At 39.0% G+C, this 9,573-nt stretch overlaps 1 long non-coding RNA gene across 1 annotated transcript; it reads right to left on the bottom strand.

Moving 5' to 3' along the window:
- Nucleotides 1-7,639: 7,639 nt before the first annotated feature.
- Nucleotides 7,640-9,544, bottom strand: LOC142602029 (uncharacterized). The gene is made up of 2 exons (XR_012835657.1): nt 9,277-9,544; nt 7,640-9,091 (listed from the first exon to the last, which is right to left on the bottom strand). It is a non-coding gene; the product is annotated as an uncharacterized LOC142602029 (long non-coding RNA).
- Nucleotides 9,545-9,573: the final 29 nt, after the last annotated feature.

Here is a 9,573-nt window from a genome sequence, read left to right on the forward strand (position 1 = left end):
CGGCTCTGAGACCAAGCTAGGGCTGCTCTCATGGCTCCTGCCAGACTATCATTCTCCTGTGGGGCTGACAAACTAGATCAGGCTGCAAAATAAACCAAGCCAAAATGCCTACCAGTGTGAATTCTTTGCTGTGCTTCTCATGTAAGTTAAAGCAACTTCCACGTTGCTTTACTTAGTGCTGAGACACACAATCTGGTCCTGCACAGACCCGGCTCGGCAGAGCTCGTGCACACAGGGCGTAACAGGCTCCATCCAGCCATATGAGTAAGGCACACCTCAAAAACACGTATGTAGGGAATTTCAGGCAAAAGAGGAGAAAACAACTGCAGGCACGTATGAGGAGAGTCTCACGCTATTGCCTCTCTGGCATTCATTAGAATTTCTCTTACGTCTTTTTCCTGCTAGGCTGAGATACCAAGGGCGACATCACTGACATCAAAGCAGTTGTGGCCACTTGTTGGAAAGTAAATTTGGCCCAAGGTATTTTAACAGATTCTGATTTCAAATATCCATACAAAACAAGTGAGGTTTGCCTGTGTTTTCATATTGAACATTGCCTTGCTTAAGAAGCAAACTTTGTTTATTATGTATGGCAATACTTGAAACTGCAACATCTTAACAAGCACAATGAAAACACAGAAGAAACAGTAACAATGTGTTCATTTTTCTTTATCATGTGTATTAATCTTTTCAATAAATATAAGACCACAAAAGTAGCTTCATCCTATGTGAATGTTTTGCCAAACCTTAAACTGAGAAAGAAATTGTCTCCTTTAGATCTGTTTTGCTAAATAAGGAAGGAGGTCTGGCAGAATTGAGACCAATTTAGTTTGCATATTACTTTCGTGTGGACATTTTGATCAGTGCAGTCCTTCACAGTCAAGAAGAGATGAAAATCTTATTTAAATTATTGCTAGATTCTCCTGAAGTCAGTCATCAAGTTCTTCAGGTTAATATTGCTTACTATAGTAACAATCACATCACAGTGAAGATGCAGCTGACATTACAGCAATTTTTCCAGCCTTAACCAAGTGGTGCAGAAAAGGAAGAGATTTATTTTGTTATGCCCTTCAGTAATAAAGCCACATCATTTTTCTTAGGTACCTGATATATAGATAGTCCTGGCATTAATGAGATTAACTCCAATTAACAGTATTTCCATACTTGAAGAAAAGAGAAAAATAAAGTTTTTTATTTTTTTTAAGGTATTCCTAATCTTTGCCATATATTTTACAAACATTGAAGGAAGACTGGCATTTTCTTTCTTTCTTCTCCCCCCCCCCCCCCCCCCCCCCCCCAGTTATGGAGATAAATTGCAATTATAAGAGTCCCCGGGGCAAAAAGAGACATTGTACAAATACTGTGAAGGAACGTAATTCTTCAGGGTTTTACACTGAGCCAGAGGCAGATCCAGGAATATAATCTGGAGTTCCTGATTTCTAATCTCCTATGCTGAAGTGTTTCCAATACTGATTTACACCCCCCCCCCCAAAAAAAAAAAAAGAGATGCAAAGTGCCACAGATTTTTAATTACACTAACATCCTTTAATGTCAAACAGCAGGCTGCTTTGGGCATAATAAAGCCAACTGACTTTCCTAGCACAGAAAGCGAAGATAGGCATGTTTATAACTTGCCTATTTTCTCCTTTATAGGAAGCTTAGACCAAGACCAGCCTAAAGCAGAGCACCTTTGAAGTTTAACAAGAAGCTGAGCAAGTTCCTCTTGATTCAGAGAATTTATCTTTGCTTTCTTTTCCATCCCAGCTCCCTGGGCATGAAGAGAAGAGAAGCGAGATTCATGGCTCCCTACAGCAAAGTAACTAGACTTACCATTTTAATAGGTTCAGAAGAAGGTAGTTTTCTAGTGAATTCTTCATGAAAGCTTTTGGCCTATGGATCTTGACACTAAGGTCTAAAAACCAACTCTATCATGGAAATAAATGTAATTTACATTCTTCTAACTACTCCCACTAAAGGACTGCATTATACCTTTTAAAATACCAATTTAATCAAACTTTGACATGAGGAAATATAGCAGTATTGCAGGACATAGAGCAACTGTTGATAGAAAATACAAGTATTTTTTACACTAAGCAAGTGTTGAATTCAGCACTTGGCTTATTTGCTCACACTTCGGACTTACGAGGAGGTTTGCAAAGCAGGGTGGTGCCACGCAACTTGCCTCTTGAGAATGGGCACTGGCCCATCTTAACTGCTCAACCAGGACCAGAATTTTCTTGTTAGTGAGTTAGCCCTGGCCAAAGGTATGTCAGGAACCGTTGATGAGTTGCAGTGTCCAAGAATATTTCCTGCAATTGATTAACTTCCTAGTGGTTCACCTGAAGGTGAGCTGAGTCATTCTCTAAGCTTAACAGTGCATTAGTTAGATCTATGTTTTCTATGACAGCAGACAAAACACCACATATTTATGCTGGAATTTATTTGTGGGCACCAAAATAAAGTTGTTTTTTTTTTAATTTGGACATGGCCCTCACTCAGACTGTCACTGTGAAGATACAATTTTTTTTTGTGATATGGACAACAGAGTATCCAGGCAAAGATTAAATATCTGTAATCGATATTAACATATCCCAAGTTACAGAGTAATTGTTTTACCTAGATATTCATAAAAATGTAAGCCTCCAGCAGTTCTAAGAATTATCTGTGAAATAAAAAGCTCTTTTAGAGAAAGTTATACCAAATACAATTTTTCTATTCTGTTAGAACATCAAATACTGAAGATAAAGTGATTTACTTCCACTCTGTAGCAGCTATTTAGCATCTATTGTAAAAGAAAGAAACAGTGACCCTTTGGCAGCTTAAAAAAACAACAACAATCAAAGATTATGTGAAAAATCTCCTTTTCATCATTGCAGCGCTTCTGAGGTATCAAATAATAAAGAAATAATATCAGCCCAAATGAGTTCAGAAACATGCATTAAAAAAAAATATGTGCTTTAAGGAAGTGTGAAAATTAAATATTAAAGAACAACTCTTGACACTGGAAGCTCTTTGAATCATGTTAAGCCAGGCTGGAAGTCATAGCGGGAAGCCACATTATTTCTTGACACATGGTCCATTATCTTATTTGACTCCATGAATATTCATTAGAATTTACAACCTTCTGTTATTTAGCTCACCACATTAAACATCTAGTTTTTTGCCCACAAGACCTGAGGGGAAACAAGATCACCTTCTATTTAAGTTGGTTAAAATCATGAAAGGATTATATATACACTATTCTATTAACTGAAACAAACCATCAAAAACTAAAGGCTGCTGGTAAATGAAAGTCCTACAGTTGCTATTTGTTCTAGGGGGATGAGTTCCCAAAATAAAATTTTAAGAAAAGCCCATAGACCAACGTTACTGGATCTGGATCTGATGCTGCGTTAAGGCAAAGCGAGATACCCGTTTGTGTTGTAATGCAATGATCTTGCATCAAAGGGAATAAAATGCCAAAATCTGTCAACCTTGCTTGGCTCATTGAGCTCTGGCAATCTTGTTGAGCTATGCCATGAAAGAGTTTGCTGTGTTCTGGGAACAACAGCTCCAGCAACTGATAAATGACAGACCAAGCATATAATTAGTGCCTCCTCAAACTTACCCAGTTTTATCATGATGCATGGCAAATAGCACTTGGGATGACTTCAGAGGTTTGTTATTCAGAGAATTTCCTAATGACCCAGCATTTGTGTGCATGCTTTCCTGACTAGCTAAGGATCAGTATGCCTGAAGGGGGGAAAAAAAAAAAATGATAGGAGCTGTGGCTCAAGGAGAAAGCTTTTGGCCTGAAGCTATGGTAAGAGTTTTATTTCGAAAGTCATCCATATAAATGCAAATAAATGATTATGTCTGCACACTCAGCAGCAACTGGAGGCAAGGAGTCGTTCAGGTACATAGAGAATAACAAATGACCTCTCATACTGTTTGTGAAAGGAGCAGAAAGAGCCACATGTCAATCTATGTACATTTTTAAATAATAACATAAAGCTTTATGCCAATTCTCTGATAATTTTACATATGGCTTCTATTGAAAACATGGAGAATTCAAGTTCCAGCTCCTAGGAGATACTGATGCATTTCTTTTTATAGCAATGTCCTCACATTACTATCAGAATTTCTCACTGAAAAGGAAAGAAATGGGATTAACTAACAAAACCACACCTCTGTAGTACTAATTGCTGAGAGCAGTGATGCAGCAATACCTGAGGAAGAGATCAGATTTTAATTCCTTTACGTGATGGGGTAGAGGACAGTATCCAGCATAACAGAGACCAATAATACAGGGGCTGTGGAGCACACACAAACACTGAGTGGAATCACCTTGGATCTGCAGGACATCAAGAATGGAGGACTTGTGCTCCACAGGAGCCAGTCTAAATACTTCCCCCATTAGGAGGAACCTAGTTTGCAACACCCATCTAGATCAGTCAGGCATGGGTTAGTTCGGTGGCTACCTACCACACTACCAGACCAGTGCTGGGCTCTGCACACATGGGTTGGTCAGCAGCTCCATGTGAGGCACAAGAAGCTGAAGCTGAGCGTCACTGATCAAAGCTGGCCTAAGCAAGTATACCAAGCTTGCTCAAGGACAGCACACAGCCTGTACAGCTGCAGACTCTCACTCAGCACTTTTACTCCTCCCTGTTTGCTCCAGGCCCTGTGATCATAAAGTTAGGCTTTTATAGGTAGGTAGGTGCTTTTTCCCCTCCCCGCTGCTTCAGTTACTGGTCTACATCCAAGTTGCTTCCATGCTTTGTAGAACCCAGTTCCCAAACTCAGGAGACTGGGGAAGCAAGTACAAAGACATTTGAATATGCCTGAAGGGATCAGCCTGGCTCTGGCAGTACCAGAGGAAAAAACTACTGACCTTTGAGGGACTCCTCCTGGAGTCACTTTGGTGGCTCTGTACAACCTCCCTCTGAATTCCAGAACTAAGAGAACGTTGTGTTGAAATTCAAGGTTGGCACTACACAAGAAAAGTTTAGGACTGAAGCTTATTAGATTAGTTCAGTGCTGTGAAAAAGAATTGTATTGCTTCTAACCAGCATGAGGTGTTACAACAAGACCCTACTGTACTTACTGTAGGTAGGCTACTCCCACTGCTCGGTTGATTTCCTTGGAGCAGGACACAGAAGGCCTTTTAACATTAATGTCTGTCAATCATGCAAACAAAGGTTTGGTACGGGAGACACCCAAGCAGGAAAAATACAGTAGTTAAATGTCACAGGCAAATGAACGTGCCTGACACCTGTAGAGAAAGAAACTGTGATTAATAGCATTATTTCCTTTAGGCAATCATGGTAAGCAAGCAGACTTCATGTCTTTATCTGGCTACCTTTTTTCCCCCCCAATAGAGCCAAATTTCTGCTTCTCACTGAGAAAAGCTGTAATTGCACCTGACACAGACTTCACTCTGAATCTGTTATTTTATTCAGGAATTTAATTAACCTTTGATTACTCTAATTTAACACATTTCAGTATCTGTTTTGTAATTGTATGAAGGACTACACAAAACACTAGCCTATTTTTAATAGTGTATTTAATTTTTGCTGTGTAAACATGCATAAAATCAACAGTTCAAATCACAGGATTGTTATTCCACAACAGGAATACCAGCCTTCACTGGAAACAATTCTGACATTTGTGGGGACAGTAAATTGGTTCTGCTGGAAGAACTAAAGAAGTGTACCAACTCCAGGGCTACAAAACTGAGGCTGAAGAAGTCATGACCTTCCTCAGAGCTATGATGCTAACCAGAAAGATACAAATCAGAGTGCCATCTCTTCCTCTCAGTCATCTTTCCCCGTAAGTCTGCAATGCTGCTTTTGAAGGGTAAACAGATCTAGGGGTCTGTTTGGAAGGCAAAGTTGATGATAGTCTTAACCCCACACCTCCTCTGGAAGAGTTATTTCTGGTAGCTTTACACAGGTATTGTTTAATACTTGTGGTCTTCGAGTGACAGGACTACTATTCTATCTCAGCTCTGCTGCTTGGCTTGTACTAGGGAAATTCTTCATGCCCTTTCTCTACTTTCCTTATTTAAATACCACTGGAGGAAGGAGGAGGATGGTGGGGAGGCAGACATACTCTTGTCCTTAGTGTCTGGACAGCGCTTTGAACAAGAGAAGTCAATACTAAATACAGTCATTATCATGTGTCTGCTACTTAGACACTAAAATGATTCTAACACCACCACCTAAGCCCCTCTATACCCACATCGCTGTTCAGTGGTATCTTCTGTTTTCCAGCTAATCAGCATTTCAGCTAGCAATTCTGAGGCTGTAGAAAGAAAGCTTCATCAGGTCTTGAACTAGACTGACAAACAGGCTACAAAAAAAAAAAAAAAAAAGAATCACCAAATGCAAAGAGCCAAATAGCTCATCACAGATAGCAGGAGTAGGCTAAGTAGCTGAAAACTAGAAACAAAGTAAGTAAACTGGGAGCCAAAGAGAAGAAAAAAGGATCATCATCCAACAGAAAACAAAGGACATGACTCAAATCAGGATGTAAGATTGTAAACATAACTTCAAAAAAGAAAACATAACTTCAAAAAAGAAAACATACTACCATTCTGAGCCATCTTGTAGCAGTTTTAACATCCTAAAGATATGCAATATCTTTTTTTCTTTGAGGGATTGATCTGTTGTTTCAGCATGACCAAATTAAAAAAAAAAAAAAAAGCAGTACTTTATTTAAACATTAATCCCAGTTTACAAAGTATTTTGTGGAATTTTCTTTATCTCATGATGGAAATTTGCAGTTCATTGCTGCAAATTCCACTTTCTAGACCATCTCCGATGATGAAAGAGTCTTCTAACAGCAACCTCTACTAGCTAGCACAGTTCTGACTCACCCTTCCCAGCAGTAGTGGCACCTACCTGTGATTCTTTACTAAGTGGTTTAACTAAGTACTCTTTCTTTCCTTGTAAGTGCCCTGCTACTTTTGTTCTTTCCTTTTTTTATTCTCTGTATGTATGGGAAGAGAGCTCCACACTGGACAATGGAGGAGAAAAGCATTTAAATGTAATTCTTCCCTTGACACTCTTGCAGCCTTTCAGCTACATCTGTCCCACAAGAGATAGTTCTACCAAGATATAACCCTTACCAGCAACCTATTTTGTATCTTTCCTATATAAGCGCCACCACAGCTTTGTATAGTTCCTCTTCAAAACAGACCTAGGGGCGCTCTGTTAACATGATAGCTGCTTGAAAGATCTTTGATCATGGTTTCAGAAACCGCAGACAGAAAAATAACATCCAAGAGGCATCTTGTCCCTTCAAAGTTCCAGTCAACTACTGCCCCTGCCAAATGGTATGCAAGACCAAACATTACTAACAAAAAAGTCATCCCTAGGGAAGAATTCAAGACCACTTGAGACCATTTTGGTACTAAAAGATCTCTAGCATTTCATCCTCTGATAAAGAGGAGAAAGCCAAGTACCCACAGAGGCAGAGACTCCCAGCAACCACCCCCTCTTCACAAAAGGATTCATTCCATTAAATGTACATGAAATATGCATGAACATTCATACAAAGGGTAAGGAAAAACACACATCCACTGAAATTTGTGAGAAATGGTTCATACTGCCATCTGCCCCTCTGAAAGGGAACTGATATAAAAACATGAAATGTCTTCTTGATACCAGTCTCAAAGTACCTACTCTCTGCTCCAGGGACAACAAGCAGAGAAGATACAACATATGTTCTGGGACAGCTATCAAATCCAAAACATGCAGCAAAATAGCTTTATATAATAACTGATAAAAATATCAATATGTTTTAATGCATGGATATATTCTTTATATGTCAGGAGAGTCTTTTCTATACAAAACACACAAATTCAAACTCTCATCTAAAATCCAGCCAACAAATTTACTATCATTCTTTGGCATACAGAGAGAAGTCCTTAACCTAACTATGACCCAGTAAGATTCAAGAAACACAGGATGCATTACAACAAAATTAATTTGGTTTCCCAAGGAAAATATGACACAATTACACCAAGAATCCATACATAAATGATGTCATACTAATTTTTCTATACACTGTTTCACAAGCATTTGTGTTGAAACATGCGTGTGAGTAAACATTCTCCATCAAACCCTGGTGCAAATAATGGTAGTGCAAAGAACAATCAATATCCTTGTATGTTAATATCCCTTTATAATCTGCTTACATAAATTGCTCAAACTGTAGTATAATCCATTTTCCTTAACAACCAACTTATATCACATATATATGGAAAACCCCCTCACTTTAAATGGATTTCTACCTCATTAAATTCTTCTTAATGAGTCTGGGGATACAGCTTTAGAGTAAATGAACAGAAGGTATTTTTATTTAAACTCAGCTAATTTTATTTAAAACAGCTTATACTTAACAATACCCTACAGCTAGCAAAAATTAGCTAGTTTATGTACTACCCATCTAGTGCAATTTCTTCTTTCACAAAGGTTTGCTTTGGGAAGAGCAACCTCATTGAATACTCATGCAAGAAAATGTTATTTTGAAATAGCAGAAGCCAAGTGTATCCCTATGTATAACACTAGTCATTAATGAGTGCATATTGCCCCTTGCTGTGTACCAGATAACTTCAGTAATCTTACTCTATGATTGAGACCAGGTAATAAAATTTGGCTTCTTACCCACACTGCTATGTATTACATTTTTTAAAGAACAAACAAAACATAGCTGTAAAAATAACATTTTCAGTCTTAAAATGAATTCTGAGAGAGACTGAATTCTGCATTGCTCCATCCTGACATTGTTGCCACTGTTACTCAAAACTTGTATCTGTCAGAATTCAGGGACAGGAGGAAGGCACAACTCTTCTAATTTAGGAGCTGTTCAATGAATATTAGGGTACGCAGCCAAAAACCCTGAAAGATAAGAGAAGCAGTTGCAATACTTTAACTTTTGCCATTAGGTATGGAAGCTCATTTCAGAGCTATGCACTTTGTTCAGATCATGATTTTGATCCCTAGCTACCCAGATGCCTTTTAACCACATTCTTTTCTGTTCCCTCTGCTCCAAAGCAGTATCGTTGAAGAGAAATGCTTCAACTCGATCGGTTCACCTCAGTCACCTGAAACACAAACATTACTTTAAACAAAGTGACAAACAATATTTAGATTAATAACTGTCTTTCATTTCCATGCAGATACTACACAGCAGAGTACTCTTACTCTTAGCCCAAGCATGCAGTATTTGCCCACCAGAAGACACCCAGATTTTTCATTTCTCAGCAAAAAAGAAACAAAAACTCGCTACCTGCAAGCTGTAGGGCATCGGTAAGTTGAGCTGTAGAAATACTTAGTTTATTCCGTTCTAAAGCTTGTATCCTCACTGCCTGCCCCCTCCTCAGAGGTCCCTGACAGATCACAAGCCCCGTTTTACCTTCTGCGAAAGGTATATAGTATTTGCTGATTTTTTCCTGCATTTTTAGCAAGGACTTTATCGTTTGCACGCCAAGTCATCTGCTTTTAAATATTTGCGGACCAAAGTCGCTGCCGTCCTGCAGACCCCATCGTCACCCTCCCTTGGCGCCGGTTACAGGCCCGGTTTGCC

The sequence above is a fragment of the Balearica regulorum genome, chromosome 5, assembly GCF_011004875.1.
Source record: "Balearica regulorum gibbericeps isolate bBalReg1 chromosome 5, bBalReg1.pri, whole genome shotgun sequence".
NCBI lineage: Eukaryota > Metazoa > Chordata > Aves > Gruiformes > Gruidae > Balearica > Balearica regulorum.